Source organism: Symphalangus syndactylus, chromosome 12 (assembly GCF_028878055.3).
Source record: "Symphalangus syndactylus isolate Jambi chromosome 12, NHGRI_mSymSyn1-v2.1_pri, whole genome shotgun sequence".
Lineage (NCBI taxonomy): Eukaryota > Metazoa > Chordata > Mammalia > Primates > Hylobatidae > Symphalangus > Symphalangus syndactylus.
Window position 1 is genome coordinate 58,421,993 of NC_072441.2, and position 18,953 is coordinate 58,440,945.

Here is an 18,953-nt window from a genome sequence, read left to right on the forward strand (position 1 = left end):
TAGTTATTATTTCTTCTCCATCAAGTCTGCCTTTTAACAAGGTATAAGACAACTCTTCATAACTTTTTCTATCTTTACAGCTTTGAAATTACATTTAACTTCCATTTAATCTGCTATTGTTTCCATTCATACTTACATATTTAACTTTTCTGTATCTTTGCAGAAATAAAGGCAAAAGATTGCTTAATCATTGTTTATATTGAATACAATTTGGTATTTGTATTTTAATAATAAATTATTTGTGTATATTATGATGATTTTTTAGAAGTGTTCTCTATCAACTTATTATTTTGGTTTATACTTACATATTCTCTTTGACTTTATTTTTTCTTAACTATTTTTGGATGTCTTACATTTTCTCTACTATTCATACATTTACTTTTGTTCTGTTGGTTGTCACTATTTTATTACTATTATTTATATTTTTATTTTATTGTAGATTTCTAAACTTATAAATAACTAAGTCCTTATCCCAAACAAGGTGATGTACTCAATATGCACCAGTGACTTTGACAACTACCCTCTTAATATTGCCATTATTATTATTATTTTAAATTTTGGGGGTATATAATAAATGCATATATTTATGGGGTACATGGGATATTTTGATACAGACATGCAATACATAATAATCACATTATGGCAAATTGGGTTTCCAAGCCCTCAAGCATTTATCCTTTATGTTACAAACAATCCAATTATATTTTTTAAGTTATTTTAAAAATGTGTAATTAAATTTTTATTGACTATAGTCCCCGTTTTGGTATCAAATAGGTTTTATTTATTCTTTCTAATTTTTTTGTATCCATTAACTATCCCCACCCTCCCATTACTCCTTCCATCACTGTTCTCAACCCCTGGTAACAATCCTTCTATTCTCTATCTCAAAGAGCTCATTTTGTTTTGTTTTTTTTAATTTTTAGATCCCACAAATATGTGAGAATGTGTGATGTTTGCCTTTCTGTGCCTGACTTATTTCACTTAACATAATGACCTCCAGTTTTATCCACGTTATTGCAAATGAAAGAATCTCATTTTTTATGGCTGAGTAGTACTCCATTGTGTGTAAGTACTACATTTTCTTTATCCATTCATCTGTTGATGGACACTTAGGTTGCTCCCAAATCTTAGCTATCGGTAACACTGCTACAATAAACATGGGAGTGCAGATATCTCTTAGATATGCTGATACTCAGCAGAGGAATTGGTGGATCAAACTAAAAACTTTATTTTTAGTTTTTCTGAAGAACCTCCAAACTGTTTTCCCAGGCACTTATATTAATTTATATTTCCAGCAACAGTATGAGGGTTCCTTTTCTCTTCATCCTCGTCAGCATTTGTTATTGCCTGACATTTGGACAAAAGTCATTTTAACTGAAGTGAGATGATATCTCATTGTGGTTTTAATTTGTATTTCTTTGATTATCAATGACATTCAGAAGGTTTTTATATGCCTGTTTGCCATTCATATGTCTTCTTTTGAGAAATGTTTGTTAAGGCTTTTAGCCATTTTTTTAGTTGGTTTATTAGATTTCTTTCTATAATTGTTTGAGCTTCTTATATATTCCAGTTACTAATCCCTCATCAGATGGGTAGTTTGCAAATTTTTTTTTTCCATTCCATAGGTTGTCTCTTCACTTTGTTGATTGTATTCTTTGCTGTGCAGAAGCTTTCTAACTTGATGTGATCTCATTTGACCATTTTTGTTTTGGTTGCCTATACTTGCAGGGTATTTGTCAAGAAATTTTTTGCTCAGATCAATGTCCTGGAAATTTTCCCAATGTTTTCCTGTAATGGTTGCATAGTTTGAGGTCTTAAGACTTAACTATTTGGTCAATTTTGATTTTATTTGTGTATTAGGTGAGAGATAGGAATACAGTTTCATTATCTTACCATATGGATATGTAGTTTTCCTCGCATCATTTGTTGATGACACGATCTTTTCCCCAATGTATGTTCTTGACACCTTTGTGGGAAATAAATTTACTGCAGGTGTATGAATGTGTTTCTAGGTTCTCTATTCTGTTCCATTGGTCTCTGTGTCTGTTTTTATGGCAGTACCATACTGTTTTGGTTAATATAGCCACGTAGTATTGGAACAGGAATCAAAAGAAATTAAAGAATGTGTAAGCAGAAACTCAGTTTTATGTAAGAAAACCCAATTCCCCCTGAGAAAAAGAAAGAGCTGGAGTTGTTTACAAATTAACTGCCTGTTTTTCTGTGGCTAGTGAGCCTTATCTCTCCTCCTTTCCCAGGCATTGTGAAGACCCTGTTTCTCTAGCTGTGCAGCTGCAAGGTCACTAGACAGATACACTCAAGTCATAAAACATGTTTTTCCTTGAAAAGTAAGAAATGATGTAATGCATGTCTCAATTAAATAACTGTCTTTGTTTCTCACTTCTGTAATATGCTTCCGCCTGCATTGATCTCCCCCTGCCCCATGAAATGCTTAAAAGGTAACTTAACTCTTTGTTCAGGGCTCAGTCCTTCGGATGTTAATCCCACTGGGCCAGTGCACTTAAATAATAAATATCCTCCTGAACCCCATCGGTCTCTCTCATTCCGTAACAATCCCACAACAGTATAATATGACATCAGGTAATGTGATTCCTCCAGTTTTATTATTTTTGCTCATGATATCTTTGGCTATTCTAAGACTTTTGTTATTTTATATAAATTTTAGAATTTTTTTTCTATTTATGCAAATAATGTCATTGGTATTTTGCTAGGAACTGCATTGAATCTTTAGATTTCTTGGGGTAGTATGGACATTTTAACAATATTGGTTATTCCAACACATGAAAATGGAATATCTTTTTTTTTTGGTGTTCTCTATTTTATGTGTGGCTATTGTACATGAGATTACTTCTTTTATTTCTCTTTCAGATTGTTCATTTTTGGCATATGGAAATGCAGTTGATTTTTGTATGTTGATTTTGTATCCTGAAGCTTTCCTGAATTTATCAATTCTAATAGATTTTAGTGGAGTCTTTATGTTTTTTCAAATATGAGATCATATCTTCTGCAAACAAAGGTAATTAGGCTGCCTTCATTCCAATTTGGATGCCTTTTATTTCTTTCTTTTGTGTGATTGCTCTACCTAATACTTCTAATATTACGTTGAATAACAGTAGTGAAAGTGGACAACTTTTCCCCCATTCAGTAGGATAGTAGCTGTGGGTCTGTTTTATATGGATTTTGTTATGTTGAAGTATGTCCCTTCTATATCCAGTTTTTAGAGGGTTTTTATCATAAAGGGATGTTGAATTTTATCAAAGGCTTTTTCAGCATCAATTAAAATTAGCACTTTTTTTCCTTTATTTTGTTGATATGATGTATTACATAAATCGATTTGCGTATGTTGAACCATGCTTCTATCCCAGAGATAAATCCCACTGGGTCATGATGAATGATCTCTTTAATGTCTTGTTTAATTCAATTGGTTAATATTTTTCTTGAGGACTTTTGCATCAATATTCAGCAGAGACATTGGCCTGTAATTTTCTTTTTTGATGTGTCTGTTTCTGATTTTGGTACCAGGGTAATACTGGTCTCATATAATTAGTAGTATTCCTTTCTCCTCTATTTTTTGGAACAGTTTGTGTAGAATTGGCATTTGTTATTCTGGCAGATTTCAGTAGTGATGATTGGGTCCTAGGCTTTTCCTTACTGGAAGATTTTTATTACAGCTTAGATCTTGCTGCTTGTTATGGTTCTGTTCAGGTTTCAGATTTCTTCACGGTTCAATCTTGTTAGATTGTATGTGTCTCGGAATTTATCAATTTCTTCTAGATTTTCCAATTAGTTGGCATATAGTTAATCATAGTAGCCACTAATGATCCTTTGAATTTCTGGGATATCAGTTGTAATGTCTCATTTTTCATCTCTGATTTTTTATTTAGGTCTTCTCTTGGTATTTCTTAGTTAGTCTGGCTAAAGGTTTGTCCATTTTTTTTTAACTTTTTAAAAGACCAAGGTTTTGTTTCATTTATCTTTTGTTTTTTTTTTTTTCATTTTAAATTGATTTATGTATGTTCTTATTTTTATTATTTCTATTCTTCTACTAATTTGGGAATTGCTTTGTTGTTGTTCTTTTAGTTCTATAATATGCACCATTAGGTTATTTATGTAAAGTTTTTATTATTTTTTATGTAAGCACTTATAGCTATAAACTTCCTTCTTAGTATTGCTTTCACTGTATCCCACAGGTTTTGATATATTGTGTTTTCATTATCATTTGTTTCTAGAACTTTAAAATTTTCTTCTTAACTTTTTCATTGAGCCACTGGTCATGCAGGGACTTATTGTTTAATTCCCATGTGTTTGTATACTTTCCAAAATTCCTCTTGTTATTGATTTCTAATTGTATTCCACTGGGGTCAGAGAACATGCTTGATATAATCTCAATTTCTTGAATGTTTTAAGACTTGTTTAGCGTCTTAACATGTCTTTCCTTAAGAATGATCTATGTGTGGAGGAGAAAAATATGTATTCTGCAGCCATTGAATAAAATATTCTGCGAACATCTTTCAGGTACATTTATTCTATAATGCAGATTAAGTCCAGTGGTTCATTGTTTATTTTCCTCCTGGGAGTTCCTTTTAATACTGGAAGTTGGTTGTTCTCTGGCTATTTTTTTTTTGTATTGAAGTCTATCTCACTCTTTAGTGTCATTAATATTTCTTTATATATCTGGTGCTCCAGTGTTGGATGCATATAGATTTACAATTGTTATATTGTCTTGCTGAATTGACCCCTTTATTATTATGTAATGACCTTCTTTGTCTATTCTTACAGGTTTTGTCTTGAAATCAATTTTCTGTGATATAAATAAGTTAATCCTGCTCTTATTTGGTTTCCATTGGCATGAACTAAATTTTTTTTATCCCCTCATGTTAAGTCTATGTGTATGTTTACAGGTGAGGTATATTTCTTGTAGGCAACAAATCATTAGGTCTTGTTTTTTCATCCATTCAGACACTCTATGTCGTTTGATTGGGAAATTTAGTTCATTCACGTTCAATGTTATTATGGATAGATGGGGATTGACTTCTGTCATTTTGTTATTTGTTTTCTGGCTGTTTTGCATTGTCCTCTTTCTTTTCTTCCTTCCTGTCTTCCTTTTAGTGAAAGTGATTGACTTTCTCTGGTGGTGTGCTTTAATCTCTTGTTTTTATTTTTTTGTGTGTGTCTGTTGTATGTTTTTAATACAATTTGAGGTTACCATGAGCCTTCTAAATTCTATCTTACAAACCAATATTTTAAACTAATGACAACTTAACACTCATTTCATTAACAAACACACACACAAACTAATAGAAACTTTATATGTTAACTTTATCCCCCCACAGTTTTACTTCTTGAGGTTTCTCTTTATGTCTCATTCTACTATGTCTTGAAAAGTTGTTGTAGTAGTTATTTTTTATTGTTTAGTCTTCCTACGTAAGTCAAGAATAGTTTACACACCATAATTATAGTGTTATACTATTTTGTTTCTTTGTGTGCTTCTTATTGCCAGTGAGTGTTTTATCTTCAGACAATTTTTGTCTCATTTCTTAACGTCCTTTTCTTGTAAAACAGGTCTGGCATTGGTGAAATCACTCAGTTTTTGTTTTTTTTTTTTTTTGGTCTGGGAAGGTCTTTACTTCTCTTTTATGTTTGAAAGATATTTTTGCTGGATATACTGTTCTATGGTAAGAATGTTTTTTTCTTCAGCCTTTAAATATGTTATACCATGCTCTCCCACCCTGTGAGTTTTCCACTAAAAAGTCTGTTGCCAGACATATTGGAGCTTCATTGTATGTCATTTGTTTCATTTCTCTTGTCCTTGGCCTTGGGAGTTTTATTTTTAAATGAGTTGATGTAATATTCCTTGGGATAAATCTGCTTGATATTCTATAACCTTATTGTAATTGAATGTTGATATCAGTCTCTAGGTTTGAAATGTTCTTGGATATTAAATTAACTTTCTACCCCTATATCTTTCTGTACCTCCTCTTTAAGGCTGATAACTCAGATTTGCCCTTCTGAGGCTACTTTCTAGGTCTTGTATGTGTGCCTCATTGTTTTTAATTATTTCTTTTGTCTCCTCTGACTGTGTATTGTTCCAATAGCCTGTCTTCAAGCTCACTAATTATTTCTTCTTCTTGAACCATTCTGCTATTAAAGAACTCTGATGGCATTCTTCATCAGGTCAATTGAATTTTTCAGCTCTAGAGTTTCTCCTTGGTTCTTTTTAATTATTTCAATCTCCTTGTTGGATTTATCTGATAGAATGCTGAATTCCCTCTCTGTGTTATCTTTTGAGTTTCCTCAATACAAGTATTTTGAATTCTCAGTATGAAAGGTCATAATGTCTCTGTTGTGGGTTTGGTTCCTGATGCCTTGTTTAGTTCATTTGGTGGATCATGTTTTCCTGGATAGTGTTAATGCTTGCAGATGTTCTTCAAGGTTTGGTATTGTAGACTTAGGAATTTACTATTTTTTTCACAGTCTGAGCTTGTTTGTGGCTTTCCTTCTTGAGAGGACTTCCCTGGTAAACAAGGGACTTTAGTTCCAAGCCCAATAATGCTATGTTTATTGCAGACTGATAGAGGTGTAGTTTTAATGGTCTTGAATAAGATTCAGAAGAATTATCTGGACTACCAGGAAGAGACTCTTGTTTTCTGCCTTACTTTTGAAACAAGATTTTTACCTTGATGCCCTTAGTGGGCAGGAGCTGAAGTGGCTCTTTTCACTCAGCCTGTTGCTGGCCACTGCTCCTGAAACAATGTGGGCAAGCAAACAAGCATGGGAACTGGAGGGAAAGCCTTCTGGAACTGGCTGGTCACTCCTCTCTGGCAGAAGCAGGCTCTGTGTGAGCCCCAGAGCAGCATTCAAGCCCCTGCCCTCTCAGCACCCATGTTCTTGTCCAGCATCCAGGAAGCATCAGGTCACATGAATGGATTCAAGAGTAGTGCATGCGAAAGATTCCTGTGGGTGATAAAAGTGGCTCTCAGCGGGATGGGGAATTGGAAAGGGGTTGGTGCAGGAAGGAGGTGATCCTTCCCTGAAGCCACACTATCTGAAATTAGCCGTGTCTATCCATAGTCTCTGACATTCAGCTGTTTGTATCTCTAATGTTCAGCAGATTGTATTCCTGCCAGTCAGCTACTTGTGTTGCTCTGCCAGCTGAAGTCTTTTCATGGGCAAAGAATAGGGGTGTTTCAGGCCAAAAAGGCACGGAAAAATGGGGTCAGCTATTTTCACTTAGGCCACTCCAGGCTTAAGGTGGAGTTTAGCTGGGAACCCACCCATTCTGTATCATATTCCCCCTCTGAAGAAGCACATTTAACTGCCATTAGAATATGGATGGTGACTGGCCTCAGCTACTTCCTGCTGAAAGGGGGCACTGTTTGGGAAAATAGAAGTCAGAGTCCTCCCAGAGGTCTGCACAAACATCCCTGGAAAAAGGGAGTCATTGTCCCAGGTTCCAGCTACCTGCCAATTTGGAGCCTTGATGGCCTCTAGGTGAGAGAAACAACAAGCTTTAAAAGGTTAAATATGCATGGATCAAACATGTGTATTATACAAGGAAAGAATCTTGTGCCAATGATCACAGAAATAAGAAATAAAATATACTAACAACATTGTACCCCAAACTATCTCACCCTGGTGAAAGAATTAAACCTTATATGGGAGTGGTTAAACTTTATGAGAGATATAACTGTTCTTACTATATCTGTTGCAATTAGCAGGTGACCCTAAGGAAATCTCAGGTTTGTGGGCTTTCAAACTTCAGGAGAGCCTCTAAAGTACTATCTGGTTCCAGGGTCTGTTTCTGAATATAAACTGAAGGCAGTAGAATTTGTTAGTTGCCTACTCTGAAAGATAAGGAATTCAGAATCCGTCATTCTTTTTTTTTTTTTTTTTCAGTGAAAAGTTCGAGTGTGAGGGAGAAAGAAAGTAGGTGTCCTCCCTTTATTTTCACCCTTATTCCTAAGTCCCAGCAACCTTGGCAGGTGCCACCCATGGGAACCAAAGTGGTTTTCTCCCATGTTAATAGGGGGTCTAGGGATGGGAATATCTACTCTTGCCAAAGTACACCCTCCCTGGGCCTCATTTATGCCATAGAATGTGGCCTCCTTTCATGAAATGTGGATTTAATTGGCAGAAATTTGCTTGCCCATTTACACTATGCCTGTTGCCTGGCTTTGGATCCCTCAGATATGGTTTTCCTTTCTAGGGCCTCAAACTGAAGCTTGGAACAGAGTTTGAGACAAGAAAAAAGGTATTTTAGGATCTGCATAGATTTATTTAGATTAAGTCCCAGATAGGCTTTGCCAAATTTACTGTTATCAGTCAGCAAGGGTTGCTCCTCTGTTGCTTCCCTACCGTAAGCAGAATGCTGAGGTACAAAGAAAACTCTCTCACTTAGAAAAGAAGAAAAACAACTTAAAGTGCATAAGGTGAGGGTTGGGGGGAGCTGAGGAAATAGCCATTTGCTCTGTAGGAATGTGTTCCTTTAATCACTGTATCCCTTCCCAAGTTCAAACTGGCTAGACCCCTGTGAAGGGAAACAGAGCCAACATATTCCTATTACCTAAAGGAAAGAGAGAGGTGGCAGGGCCTTGGAAAAAAGACAGATCCAACAGTTCCACATTTTAACTCACAGTTTTTCGTAACCTGGATGAGCCCTCAGATGAGACGGGATTGTTCCCTTGACCCCCTTTGTGGGATGGAATTGGAGTGGCTCCTTTCACTCAGCCTGCCACTGGCCACTCCTCATGAATGAGAGCATGCAAGCAAGTGCTGGAACCAGAGGCAATGAACACGGAAACAAGCTGGTTGCTCCTCTCTGGCAGAAGCAGGTTTTGTGAGGGCCCTGCAGCAGCATCCAAGCCCCTGGCCTCTGGGCACCTGGATTCTTGTTCAGTGTCTAGGAAGTAAAAGGTCACAGGAACAAAGGATTGAAGAGTAGTGCATGTGGAGAATTCCACTGGGTGATAAAGGTGGCTCTCAGCAGGGTGGGGAATTGGAAAGGGGATGGTGCAGGAAGAAGGTGATCCTTTCCTGAAGCCTCACCATCTGAAGCTAGACACATCTATGTATAGTCTCTTGATGCTCAGCCACTTGTATCACTGCTGGTCAGCTGCTTGTGTTGTTCCACCAGCTGAAGTCTTTTTATGGGCACAGGATAGGGACACGGCAGCCCCAAAAAAGCAACATTTGGGCAGAAAAACAGGATTAGCTGTTTTCACTTAGGGCCTTTGCTCCAGGTTTAAAGGTGGAGTTTAGCCATTCTGTATTTCTTTCTCTGAAACAGAGTCTCTCTCTGTGTTGAGACACCTGGAACTCAGGGTGTGGTGATACATGTATCCCTATGGCCACCACCACTAGGACTGTGCTGTGTCAGACCTGAAGGCAGCACCGCTCTGGGCCTTGCACAAGGCCCTTCTCTTTAGGACAAGGTGTCCGCCTAGGCCTTGGGCATGTCCAGAGATGCTATCTGAGAGCCAGAAATTGGAGTCAAAGACCTTAGCAATTTGTCTGATGTTCTGTTTTACTGCAATTAAGTTGTCACTCAAACCACAATACAAAGTCCTCCCTGTTCTTCTATCTCCTTTTCAAAGGCTGAGAAGCCTCTCCCTGTGGCCATCACCAACACCAGTTCACATGATTTTGCCAGTCAACAGCCAATGTTCACTTAAAGCCTGTCACCATTATTTTTGATACTGCTTATTTAAATAAGAAATTTACTGAGTTATTTACTCGCCATCATTTTCTATATTATAGTTTTTCTGCTTATAGTTATTTCTATTCTTGCTGAAGCATTTCTTTGAATATTTCGAAAAAATATCATTGGGTAATAGACTTTCCTAAAACTTGTTTCGGAGAGCCTATTGAATTGGCCAAGATACTCAAATTATAATTCTATATATATATAAAATATTATGTTCAACAATTTAAAAAACTATTAATATATTTACCTGCTTTTGAATGTCACCTAGGGAGAAATTCAAAGTTAGTATTATTCCTCTCTCATCAGTGAACTTTTTCTTATCTAGTGGATATGAAATGGTCATGTTTTCTTTGAGATTCTTCAGTTCAAAACCAACATTTATAATGTGTGTGCATTTGTTTTGCCTTTATTTGCCTTGCTTGTCATTTTTATGATTGATTCCTGAACATTCTATTTATTATATCATAAAATAGTTTGATCTTTTTTATATGTTCTATTTGATGACTCATCAAATTTATGCTACCATTTTGATAGCTTCCTTATCTTATCATCTAGTTTATTAACTTCATCTGTTGATCATATTCATATTTCTTTGTAAGGTATTTACTGAGATCTTTATTTGAGGGATTAAAATTTTTTACATGATACTTAAATTGGCAGTGTCTCATAATGCTTGTTCCTGATGCAAGTTTGTAATCTCATCTCTTATTTTTCTGGGCAGATTTATTATGTTTTCTAAAAATTGTGGTTTTGCCTGTATATAAATTTAATTGTTTAGTTTGTTACTTTTTTATGGTGCTGTGGTCTTCAGATACCTGTTTTCTTCTTGCAAGATTATCATGTTGGTTTATATATTACATAATTACTTAGTAACTCATATCTGAGGAAAGAGTTACTAAACCTTACTTTGTGCTACTTTATGCGAACATTCAGTATGGGGTGAAAACTAGGACAGAGAACTTTCAGAATTGTATACGGTTAATGAACATATCTTACTTAGTTTATTTATTCCTCCACTATCCAATATGATGCTGATCCTCAGGGAAAGCCCCAGGTCCTCTGATTCTTATGTTTCAATATTAAGTTTGATGTTTACTTTAGGTTTCCAGTAGATAAATTTTAAGACAATCAAATACACACAGAGTTCTGTTTTGTGAAGAGTTTTTTTATTTTTGTTTTTATTTTTATTTATTTCTTTCTGAGACAAGGTCTTGCTCTGTCACCCAAGCTGGATTACAGTGGTGCTATCACAGCTCACTGCAGCCTTGACCTCCTAAGCCCAAACAATCCTTCTACCTCAATCTCCCAAATAGCTAAGACCACAGACTCATGCCACCATGCCTGGCTAGGGTTATTATTATTGTTATCTTTTATTTTGTAGAGATAGGGTCCTCCTATCTTTCCTGGGCTGGTCTTAAACTCTGGGGTTCAAGGTGTCCTCCCACCTTGGCCTCCCAAAGTTCTGGGATTACAGAAATGAGCCACCATGCCTGGCCTTGTGAAGAGTTGTTATCATTAGTATATGCTATTTTTTATTTTATTTTTTTCTGAAACTGATGGTATTATGTTCTATTTATAAGTCATGGCTGATGAAGACATGGTCTTTGACAAATGAAGACTTAGAAATTCTCCTCCTATCACATTTGTAAGCCCTCATGATGAGTAGGTGAATTGAAAAAAGTAGAATTCTGCTACCAAAGTTAATAAATTTATATGAAATAATTTCTCTTCAAATGGAGCAAAAAAATCTGAGTATTACCTATGTATAGAGTCTTTATGTGATCAAGGTAATGCCAATAATTCTTCTAGGCAAAATATTTTACCTTCTTTTATCTTACTCTGGGTTTCCATGGAAACGTTATTTTGAAGGAAATTGTACATTCTTACCTTTCTTTTTATTTGTTGTTGTTGTTTACTTCTCATCAGTCTCAGCTTGTTGGCTCTATTACTTTGCTATTTGTATACAATTCCTTTAATTATAAAAAAACACAATGATGGCCTGATGCTAAACAGATCAATGGGATGAGTAGACATTTTAAAAATTTTCATTATTTTTTAGTTCGATAATTCTATAAATTCTTCTCTAAAATGTGTAATGCTCTGCTAATTGCTCTAAATTTATATTAATATATCTTTGATAGAGTGGCCTGAAAGAAGTAGGTGGAGTCAACTCTGTGGATTCTTTAATCCCCAAATGTTCCCAATTCCAGTATTTCAATTGTGGCTGATTCCTGGTAGTAAAATAGTATTCCAGTGGATTTTGTGTTTACTTGTGTTATTTCAAAGGGCCTCAAATAACTTCATTTCCAGCCCTTTCTAAGTTATGGATATTATTTCATTTCTAATGGCATTTTCTTTTTACCCATAAAATGACATTACTGCTTCTAAGAGGGGATAATTACAAATCTAGTACTTGTGTCTTCCATCAAACTTGTCCCATCTGCATTATATATAATAAATTCAGTCAATGTTTCTGGCTGTTGAATAATAACCTTCCCTAATTTTTAGTGATGTCAAAGGTTTCTGTCATTTGATTTGTAATACCTTTATTCACTTCCTAGGATATACAGGGCAAGCAGAGAATTGAGTACAGAGAAATGAAATTGTTTGGACTTTGTACTTAATTTACAATATGTGTAAATCTATAAAAATGTATTAATTTACCTCTTGAGAAAGATACAGAATACATTCAATAACTTGTTTAACTCAAGTTTTCACATGCAACCTAAAAAATTAACCTGGAAATAATAAAAATAATTTAACTTTACCCACTTGTATACAATATCAATGTGGGACTTTATCAAGATTTCATGTTTGCTTTTCTATTACCTTAGTCTAATCTAGATTCCAGGTGTTAGCCAGGCAAATTAATTAATTTATGTTTTCCCAGAAAAGAATTAGCATAATGTAACCGGTGATCACTCTCTTCTAGATTGGGTGAGAATTAAACAGTTATATTGAATGAGATATTAGTGATGTAAGGTAAATATTGATTTGCTTCTTTTCAGTCTATTCTTTTGTAAACTGTCTTATACCTTGCATGTAGAAATATTTTAAACTGGAATAATAATAGAAAATCACAAAATAATCTGAGCAATGAGATAATCTGATGAACAAAAGAAGCAACATTTTTGATGCAGTCTTGTAAATTGTAGTAAGTTGCCATTTTTAGAAAAAGAAATCTTATAAAACACAATAAAATGTAGCTCCTTAAAGAATGATATATATTGTGAATAGACAGAGCAAAAAAATAAGTACTACAGTTTAATACACATAAATGAGAGAAGGCCACAGCTGTATATGAACAGACCCTTTTAAATTAAACATTGTGCTTTAATTGAATTGCCTGCTGAGCCAAACAAAAATCAGGTCTCTCCCAGAATCAGACTCTGTCACGCACTTTAAGTAAAAGCAAGCAAAATATCTCTCCATGCTTTCAGAGAATGCTGTAGCTTTCACAGAGTTTTGGAAAGCTTTTCAATACGTTTTTTTATAATTGCATTTTTCCCCAGGTTAAAAGAAATCTCTAATCACAGTGCCTTTTGTATTCCCTTGGGTACTTCCCTACCTGTGTTACAGGAGAGACCACTGTGACTCACAGTAGGAGCCCTCTTTGTAAGATTCGAACTAATTTTATACAAAGTTAATTGAAGCTTTAGACTATTGAATTTTTTAAGTAATGAAACTTCCTTTTCAGAACTTTTCCACTTAAGGTTTGTTCCTTCATGGAATCATTTATCGTTTCTGTTTTTTTTTTTTTTTTTGAGACGGAGTCTCGCTCTGTCGCCCAGGCTGGAGTGCAGTGGCGCAATCTCGGCTCACTACAAGCTCCGTCTCCCGGGTTCACGCCATTCTCCTGCCTCAGCCTCCCGAGTAGCTGGGACTACAGGCGCCCGCCACTGCGCCCAGCTAATTTTTTGTATTTGTAGTAGAGACGGGGTTTCACCATGGTCTCCATCTCCTGACCTCGTGATCCGCCCGCCTCGGCCTCCCAAAGTGCTGGGATTACAGGCGTGAGCCATCGCGCCCGGCCCATTTATCGTTTCTAATTGGCACAGTAAAATCTGTGCCATATACACATAAATATGTTATATTCATATGACACTTACAATAGATTAGTATAGTGTGTGTGCTGTATAACACGACAAAAGTCAAATTTTTGACAGAAAATTATTTAATGATCTACAAAAGAGAATGTAAAATATATGTTTAATATGTGTTTAAAACAGTTTACAATGCAGTTAAAAAGAAAGCACTTATTTTATCTCAACCTCATTAATCAATAGATCACTGTTCGTTAGACTCCTTCATGTTCTCTTCTCCATCATGTGCATCTCTCTCTACTCTAGTGCCAATCACTAATTTACTTTGATTTTTGTGATTAGCATGTTATGCCTCTTAAATATAACTATTATATCATATCTCTATATAGTCCAACCTAATATTAAGTTTCTCCTTCCTTTCTAAATTTGTAGAAATGAAATCCTGCAAAATGTTGATGCACGTTTATGTAATTCATTATTTCATTATACAACTTTATTGCTAATGGATATGTTGGTTTGTGTTTTACAAAAGTGAATAAACTGCCAAAAATATTATGGTATGTGCCTCCTTGTGCTCATTTTCTAATAGGTTATATTCAGGTTCATTTTAAGGAGAAAAATGCAAACTGTTTTCCAAAAGATTTTTAGAATTGTATTCTCTGTTAATTGGCATATCAACCAAACTGCTATTACAAAAAGCCAAAAAGTATAGTGGTTTGGATTTTTTTTTCCACAAAACATTAGAGTTGGACAATGTTGAGCCAACAGAATAGTTCTACTTCTGAGTTTATTCGAGGCCAGGTTTCTTTACCTTCTCTCTTTCCAAACTCCAAGGGTGTTTGTCTTCATTTACATGGTGTTAGGGCTTAATTTTATATCCATATTTCTATGGAGGGAAAAAGTAAAACAAAAGTATAGGACAAGTTTATGGTTTTCAATAAAATGATCCAGAAGTTACACTCATCTTTCCGTTCAGATCTTGTTAACACCCATTTACTCACATGTCCATATGAATCTTAAAGGAAGGCTAGGAAAACCAGTCACTAAATTGGCAATAGTCTCTCTCTGGCCACTCAAGTACTCATGTGCCTGCTCCTTTTATACGTGAAACACACTCCATCCTCATCATTCAAAAGTCCCATACAATGCATGCATCCAGCTTAATGTCTAGCTCAATGTTTAGGAACTCTGGGTTCTGCCAAATGTTTTCCAATAGCTGTGAACATGGCTCATTATTAAAACAACTTATAAATATTGATAAGTAGACATCAATGCAAGCCCCACATACACGCCTAATCAATAAGGAGTAGTGAAAGGGAAGAGATTAACCAAAAAACTTTCATTTAGAAAATGAAAATAAAAAACAGGGGAAAACCCAGTGGTGATTTGTACATTACAATAATAAAATCGTACTGAGCCAGATTTCCAAGTGTGAGTATTCTGAAAGTGAAATAAAATACTTGTTTTAAGGCTATTTATATTATTTATAAGAAATTGACTTGGCCGGGCACAGTGGCTCACGCCTGTAATCCCAGCACTTTGGGAGGCCGAGGCGGGTGGATCACGAGGTCAGGAAATCGAGACCACGGTGAAACCCCGTCTCTACTAAAAAAATACAAAAAAAAATTAGCCGGGTGCAGTGGTGAGCGCCTGTAGTCCCACCTACGCCGGAGGCTGAGGCAGGAGAATGGCGTGAACCCGGGAGGCGGAGCTTGCAATGAGCCGAGATCATGCCACTGCACTCCAGCCTGGGCGACAGAGCGAGACTCCGTCTCAAAACAAAAAAAAAGAAATTGACTTTAAAATATTCTCTGTGCCATGCCATCTACATTTTCCTTATTGAAAATTATTCTCTTCCTATTAAACTATGTGGTCATATTCGAAGTGAGCCCTACAGAATATTTTATCACAGAGCTTGTGTGCATGGCTCATGTAGCCCATGCTTTGCTGGAGGGTTGTTCTAGGATTGAACCAATAACAGGCCTTTGATAACTAGCCTTTTGATTTCTATTGCAAATATGCATCTATCTATAAACAAAAATATAAATATATGAATCATTAATTTAGATAGATAAATATAGAAATTTAAAGGTTAAGAAAAGATATTGGAAGCTAACATAGCAGGAAAAAAACCACAAAATTTGAAAACAAAGTTGAGAATACTTTCCAGAAAGTGTGTAAAATAGACCAAATAAAATTAATAGATCAAATTAAAAATGTGCAAATAATGTAAGTACTAGGAAGACTCAAGAAAGAAATAAAATGAGAGAATTTTAGAAGATAAAAACATTGAAATTCTTCTTAACGGAAGGGTGTATATTTCCAAATTAAAATGATATGCTTTTAGACAGTTTCTGATAGAAAGATCTGAAAAAAGAAAAAGGAAAAAGAAAAAAAAGAATATCTGTAAAAAAAGTAAAGCTCATATAAAATTGATTGATAACAAGAATGACTCCTGTTTTCTTTGAAAGAACACTGGAAACTTTCAATACACAAAATGAGAATCAGATATAATTTCAGACTATAACGCATTTATATAGGCAATACTCCCATAGTTCTTTTCACAGAATGCTAATAAAAGATGCTTTGCAGAAGAAATAAACAAAGTAAAAAAAAAACAGGAGGCATAAACTTTTTAAAAATGCTATATTTGAGAAGTGTTATGGTGAAAATAGCACAGGAATCATTCTATATTTGAGAAGAAGAATGGAAGTCTCCCAAAAAAGTCCCTCATGCAAATAAAAGATAGATCTCTGATGTGTTTGAATGTATTAATAAGAGATTTAAAATTCTAAACGATAGTTATGAATGAATAAATAATGCATATATAGAAAATTAAACAAAAGCTATGAGTCAATCACTAAGTCGATGACAAAAATCATACAAAGTAACATGTTTATTAAGCATTATATGATCTAGCAGTGAGTAATATTACACAGACTTTATTATATAAATATAATTATCTTAAAACTCAACAATGAAACAAATTTAGATAGGTTATGAAAAAAGACATGAGTACCTGTGTTGTGGGTGGGAATGTAGGGGGACTGGGAAAGTATAAAGCAGATAAATTATTGATTCCCACAAAAAAACCAATAGATATATCAAATTGAAAATTTAAGAAATTGAGTTATAAGTACACTACCTAGAGATGTGGAGATAGATACCAAAAGAAACCAATAAAAAAAAAAAATAGTGAGCGTTTCTGGAGACAGGGATTGGGAATGGTAAGCAACGGTAAGGAGCACAACAACATCCCATGGCATTTTCTTTAAATGCATTTTAGGAGTCTGGCTTTTTAAGGTACATACATTTATTACTCTGGTAAAAATGAAAATTAAATGGATTATATGGGCTTCAGAATGTAGCACTTATTTATAACTCAATAATAATTAACCTCATAACATCACACCCACATATCTATCATTAACTTTACCATTGAGAGGTTTGATTTGTCTATAAAAATTGATAATACTATATACTACTTAAGAGTGCTATGCAAATGAAATGATACATGTCTGTAAAATTTCTAAAGTAAAATCTAAAGGGCATATTATAAGAGTTAAACTAATGTTAATTCTGCCATTTTAATTGATGAGGGAACTAACTTCTGGAAAGGTTAAGAGATATGTTCAAATACACAGGGATGTAGAAGGAATAAAAATATTTCAGATCAAAGCTCCCACTGAAAGCGTTACCTTCATTGTGCTACTTTTTACCTGGCTTATTTACATTAAGGCACACATCCTAATGTACATATCTGTGTCCAGTAAGATAATCAAGAATGAAACCAAAATATTCCAAAGTCAATTCTTCATCTAAGTCTGTCACATTGTTATCATTTAAAAAGTGGGAAAGTACACATTCAGAAGAGGATGTCTAATAAATTTTAAATTATTTATGTTTTTTTCTCTTTTCTATTTTCTTTCATTGTATTTCATGTAGTTTCAGTTACTACATTTAAAAAATCCTCAAAGTTTAATATCTCTTACTGTCTGGTAGCTATAAAAATGGTAGGGAATAAAAATTGAGTATTTCTGAATAATTTTCAGATGACTTTGATAAATGATGAAATTCATCATTAACACAAACACGGTTTTTGCTTTTGAGTAAACAATATATTGTTACAAGTACTATTCAGAATTCAACATGCCTACAAAGTATATAGCAATAAAAAATACATTAACATCATGAATGTCTGTACAAGAAAAAACTAGCAAAAAATGGACAATAAAGTAAAAATAAAATTATATTACATGTTACTTTAATTTCAGTGCTTCCATTACTGGCATGGGATTTGGAAGATTGTGGAGAGAACATTAATGCCAAGTGAGTTTTCATTGGGATTGATCAATTCATGTTGCCATAAAACATATCACAGAAATGAATATAGATTGTGGTTTAATACTTAATAAATACTTATTTCTTAAGCAGGAGATTTCTTCAGGGCACTGTCTTCTCAACTGCAACTAAAAAATATCACATCATGGGGGAAATTTCTGGATTTTATGTGATTAATCATGTTGTTGGTGAAAAAACATTGACATATCAACTGGTGCTTAAGAAGAATTTATGTATATATATTTCATAAATTTCAGTGTTAGAAAAAATTCAAAAACTGCATATGACTTGTATGATACTATATTTTAAAAGCTTGATATAGTCTAGGAATACATTCTTTCATTGATCCTTTTAGATGTCATTCATATTGATTCATTAAACATGTATGTATCACGAACTTACAACAACTACATTGTATTTTGTTTGTTGCACTGAGAATAGAACATGGGGCAAAAATAAACTGAAATGTCTTTCCTCATTTTATTAAATTAACAAAAAAATTAATTACTAAAATAGAATGTAAAGCAGTGATACATACCATGGAGGAAAATGAATTAGATAAAGGAATAGAGATGTCAGCTACAATTTTAGATGGGACGGTCAGTATTAGGGGTTGAATTGTGTCCATAAAAAATATGAAATTTGGCTGGGCGTGGTAGCTCACACCTGTAATTTCAGCACTTTGGGAGGCCTAGGTGCGTGGGTCACCTGAGGTTAGGAGTTCAAGACCAGCCTGGCCAACATGGCAAAACCCCAACTCTACTAAAAATACAAAAATTAGCTGGTTGTGGTGGTGCACACCTGTAATCCTAGCTACTCGAGAGGCTGAGGCGGAGAATTGCTCCAAC